Raw genomic sequence first — 5,797 nt, 5'->3', positions numbered from 1 at the left:
GCAGCAGAAGTCACCCAAGATAGAGGAATAACGGAGACCGCAGCATGAGGCTTAACTTGATTCCCTGCTTATTGTGTCTCTATGTAGCCCAGTCTAGCCTGACTCAGAGTATGTCCCAGGCTAGCCTCAAACTCTTGATGTCTTGATGAGGCAGCGACATCAAGAGTTTGAGGCTAAGGCCTGGCGTGGTGGCACACACCTTTAATCCCAACACTCGGGAGGCAGAGGCAGGTGGATCGCTGTAAGTTCAAGGCCAGCCTGGTCTATAAAGTGAGTCCAGGACAGCCAAGGCTACACAGAGAAACCCTGTCTTGAAAAAAAAAAAAAAAAGAGTTTGAGGCTAGCCTGGGATATACTCTGAGTTCTAGGCTAGACTGGGCTACATAGAGACACCCTGTGCCAGACAACAAAACTCAACAGCCTCCAATCTAATAGTTATTTTCATTCCTTCCTCCTCATTGTAGTGATGAGTAAACACTGATTACACCTTTGTCTGCTTTTTTTTTCATAGCAAATTCGATGGAAGAACTAAGGGTCATTTGCTACCCTAAAACCTGCCTCAACCCTTACTTTTTTGCCTGTGAAAACAGAGAACTCTGTTCTCGGGAGAGCCACGGCATTCTGCCACTTCAGCCTGTCATTCACAGGCAATGGCTGCTGGTTTGGGGACAGAAACCAGCATCTGCGCACATGTATCTTCAGACTGATCTGTCCAAGGGACATTATCTAAAGGCCAGTAGCTAAGGCTTTGACTCCAGAAAGATGCTCTGCACCTGGTGCTGGCAGAAAGGTTGGACCCCATCTTGGGAAAGATGTCTCTTGGTCAGAGAGAAATGGCCAATTCAGAAAGCCACCTGGACTAAGCTACAGGTGTCTCTGGATGCTTGTGACATACCTGTGTCATTTCTCTCAGCCATTGTTACCCAGAACCTGGTGTTGGATGGATGTCACATTTCTGCTCTAAAGGATGTCAGAACAAACTAAGTTGACTCTTCAGGGGCCTCAGGACGGGATACCTATATTGCTCAGGACCTGCTGGAAACCAGATTCAAATTCTCGCGGCTCATGGCCACATCCTATGACACTTCCAGACACTGTGTGTCTTCAGCCAGAATCCGCCTGCTGTTCCTGTCAACTTCCCGTTCATGACTTGGGGCCCTCTCTCATCTGCACACTGTCCCGGTGGCGAGCCATCTGCTTTACCTCATCGTCTGCTTCTGTCTCAGATTCAGTCTTACTCAGAATTCAGGTTCACCATGCTGAGCGCTCTTAGGCAAAAATCATCTCAGCAGAAGCATCCACAAGTCTCCCGGGGCTGATGTGGCAACAGTTCCACTCACATACCTTCATAGAGGTGCTGTTCACCACTTGACCTGCTGGGGACATCCGCAATGTTACTTTTTGCCCTGTGCTTCCTTGAACTGGATTTTCCTGATATGCTCACACTCCTAATAAAACTGTTGCATTCGTGGTGCTTCTCTTTCCCCTCTGGTTACTTAGTGCACAAAGGTGTACTAACTGCTCAGTGTCTTGTTTGCATCTGTGACTGTCAGCAGCCTGTCTTCACATCCCATTATAGAGTGACAGTGGCACAGCAAGGCAGCAGTGTTTGGCTAATAGCACTAATCCAAGAGACAGAAGACATGACCTCTCTCCCCAGCTCTATTGAGGACAAACCAGTGCGGGGGCGACTCCCTTACCCTGTGTACCCACCATAGTCAGTGACTGGAGTGTTCTACACTCTTGTGACCAGTGGGTGAAGTGGTAGGAAAACAATTGAGGCACGCAGCACCCAGCATGCTCTAGTTTAAGTCTGTACTTCTTTTTTTTTTTCTTTTTTCCTGAGACAGGGTTTCTCTGTGTAGCCTTGGCTGTCCTGAACTCACTTTGTAGACCAGGCTGGCCTCGAACTCAAACAGCAATGTCCCTGCCTCTGCCTCTCCAGTGCTGGGATTAAAGGTGTGTGCCACCATGCTCAGCAAGGTTGTACTTCTTAACTGGAGGCAGTTTGGGCTGCAGGAAACATTGGCAATGTCTGAAGGCACTTTTTATTGCCAAACTTGGGAGTGTGTGTCGGAAAATAGCCTGTTATGTACAGGGCAGGCCCCCACTGCAAGAATTATTCTACTTAAAACATTAGTAACAGCAGTGTTTAACAATGCTTTAGGGCTAGAGAGATGGGTCAGTGGGTAAAAGCACTTGCCACCAAGTCTGAAGCCCTGAGTTTGATCTTAGGCCCCACATGGTAGAAGGTAAGAAATGACTCCCATGAGTTGTCTTTTGACCAACACAGGTTCACAGCTGAGTTCACCCACATGTATGCATACAAATGTTAAAAGAAATCTACTTTAAAGGCATCAGATTATAGCCCCGCCCCATGTGGTGGCACATGCCTATAATCCCAGCACTTTGGGAGGCAAAGGCAGGTGGATCTCTGTGAGTTCAAGGCCAGCCTAGTCTACAAAGTGAGTCCAGGACTACACAGAGAAACCCTGTCTCCACAAACAAAACAAAAAGGGATCAGATTACATCTGCATTTTTGCAGGCATCTACATTCCAGGTCGTCATACTTGGTTGTTTTCCTGAGGATCTTTCTACTGCTGAAGAAGTGGGTTTGATTTGCTTCCATGTCCGACTTGAGAAGCAGAAGTGCTAGGAGTGCAGACAGTTTCTATCCACCCTTCCATTACAGGGATTTGACTAGGTCAAGAAGGTGGCTGGCTGGCTGGCTGTGTAAGGTGGGTTGCTTTTGTGTCTGGTGATGACGGACTTTGAATTTCACAGGGTAGGTGGTGAGGGAGAGAAGATAGCTATAAAGTGAGGGACAGATGGCAAATCTAAAACTGAGTTGTTATCTTAGGGTTACTATTGCCAAAGCAAGTTAAGGAGGAAAGGGTTTACCAACTTACACTTCCAGGAGTCAAAGAGGGCAGGAACTGGTGTCAAGGCCATGGAGGAGCCCAGCTCACTCGGTGGCTTGCTCCTCAAGGCTTGATCAGCCTGCCTATAGAACCTAGGACCATCAAACCAGGAAGGGCTGGACCATGGCCCCCGACCCATATCAATCACTTTTTTTTTTAACATTTATTATTATGTATACATGTATGTCTGCATGCATACCTACAGGTCAGAAGAGGGCATCAGATCACATTATAGATGGTTGTGAGCCACCATGTGGTTGCTGGGAATTGAACTCAGGACCTCTGGAAGAGCAATCAGTGCCCTTAACCACTGAGCCATCTCTCCAGCCCCCAATCACTCATTTTAAAAAACGCTTTAGCTGGACGTGGTGGCACACACCTTTAATTCCAGGACTCAGGAGGCAGAGGCAGGCAGATCTCTGGGTTTGAGGCCATCCTGGTCTACAAAGCGAGTTCAGGACAGCCAGGGCTCTTGTTACACATAGAAGCTCCCCCGACCCCATCTCAAAACAAACAAATGGTAAAGAGAAGAAAATGCCTTACAGCTGGATCCGATGGTTCCCTCCTTTTGATAACTAGCTTGAGTCAAGTTGACATAAAACCAGCCAGCAGTTATAGACTAGGATGCATGCCTCCTATTGGGGGGGGGCATAGAGGAGACAGAGGTGTAGCTAAGTTTCCTGGGCTGAGAGAGAGAGAGAGAGAGAGAGAGAGAGAGAGAGAGAGAGAGAGAGAGAGAGAGAGAGAGAGAGAGAGAGAGTGTCCTGGGAAGAAGAAGAAGATCAGAGGGCCCGAGGGAAGAGGAGAGGAAAGCCACCATGGCTTAGCTGGAAGAGAAGCACATGGCCGGCGTGGATGGAGATTTGGCCCAGATGAAGAACATTAGCAATTATTTGGGATTATGGATGAGAGGTAGCTTGATAGAAGTTATTAGAAGCAGATGGCATGGGATTGGGACAAGTATCCCGTGCCTGCCCCACTATGGGAAGTAGTTTAGAGTTTTAATGTCTGCCTTGCCCCAGGTTAACTAAAGTTATTTTAAAATATGTCAAGTGTCAGTGTCTTGATTGATCACTAGCCAGGCATACTGATAATACAGGTAATATTATCAACAAGTGGCACCCAACGCGGTAGGCATAATAATACCGATAATTTAAAAAACAATAAGCTTGTTGTTTTTAAATTATCTGTATTATTATTACTTTAGTAAAGCCCGCTAGTTGTAGTTTATTTATCTGTATTATCAGTATGTCTGGTTAGCAATCAATTAAGACACTGACACTTGTTACATTTTAAAATAGCCTTAGTTATCCTGGGGCACGGCAGACATTAATCCTCTAAACTACTTTCCATGGTGGGGCAAGTATCCCATACCTGCCCCAATCCCATGCCATCTGCTTCTAATAGCTTCTATCAAGCTACCTCCCACCCATAATCCCAAATAGTTGCTAATGTTCTTCATCTGGGCCAATTCTCCATCCATGCCGCCCATGTGCTTCTCCTCCATCTAACCCATGGTGGCCTTCCTCTCTCTCTCCTCGGGGTCCCTCAGGTCTTTCTTCTGTCCTCTTCTTCTTCCTAGGATTCCTCTCTCACTCTCTCTCCTAAGCCTGGGAACCTTAGTCACACCTCTATCTCCTCTGTCCTGCCCAGTGGGATGGCTTTTTATTAATCAAAAGGTGGGTCATAGAGACAGCAAGCAATAATTAGCATCAAAATACATTAGATCATGCCCCAACAGCCTCCTACCTTTGCAGAGGGACATCCATCCAGCAGTTATAGACTAGGATGCACGCCTCCGACCCTGGCAGAGGGACATCCTGCAGGAGCAGTTGGTGGTCTTTGTCATGGAGCTGAGGAAGAGCTGGCCCAGGAGTGAGCCCCTAAAGGAGGAAAAGGTGGAGCTGTTACAGGTCTAGCTGTAGAGCTACACCAAGGCAGCCAGCAGGTAAGTGATGTGGCTTTGCAAGCCGGAACAGGAACTGGTTGCTATTTCATTTCCACATTCTAGATTCTTCACAAAAACATCCCATGTGGTTCTCTCTAACCAAAAACATACAAGGAAGGGATCCTGGAAAGCATTTGGTCTAACCAAGTTGCCAGGTCACAAAGGGGTGACCCTGAATCCCAATTTTGAGACCGTACAGTTAAAGGAATGCCTGGAATTCGTGTCTGCAGGGTGCTGTATTGGTCATCTGGGTCTGGCGGATTTTGAGTTCCTCTTTCCTTTGGAACAGGAAACATCACTTGCAAGAGTATGTCATATTCCTGTAAGAGTGGGATTGGAGGCCGGGCAGTGGTGACGCACGCCTTTAATCCCAGCAGAGGCAGGCGGATCACTGTGAGTTCAAGGACAGCCTGGTCTACAAAGCAAGTTTAGGACAGCCAAGGCTACTCAAAGAAACCTTGTCTCAAAAAAAAAAAAAAAAAAATAAATAAATAAAATGAGTAATCTTATGTTACATGAATTTCACCTCGATTTTTTTTTTTTTACTCTAATGAAATTTAGAGTGGGTAGGGTTTTTGTTGTTGTTGTTGTTTGTTTGTTTTTGGTTTTTCAAGACAAGGTTTCTCTGTGTAACAGCTCAGGCTGCCCTGGACTCACTTTGTAGACCAGGCTGGCCTCAAACTCAGAGCTCCACCTGCCTCTGCCTTCCAAGAGTGCTGGGATTAAAGGCATGCGTCACCCATGCCTGGCTCCTAGAGTGGCTAGTTTAAAACTCTTATTTGAGCCTTGATTGCTACAAGATTGATAATTGAACATAAAAAGAAAGGGTACTGTGCTAAGGGATAGAAGAGCGGTGCTTGCCGAGCAGATGGCAAGGCTTTGGGTTCATCCCTCAACACTGCAAGCTTCCTTTACAGTGTGGGCCAGA

This window comes from Acomys russatus, chromosome 1 (genome assembly GCF_903995435.1).
Source record: "Acomys russatus chromosome 1, mAcoRus1.1, whole genome shotgun sequence".
Taxonomy (NCBI): Eukaryota; Metazoa; Chordata; class Mammalia; order Rodentia; family Muridae; genus Acomys; species Acomys russatus.
The sequence above is the reverse complement of the archived record's forward strand: the minus strand, read 5'-3'. Positions refer to the sequence as shown.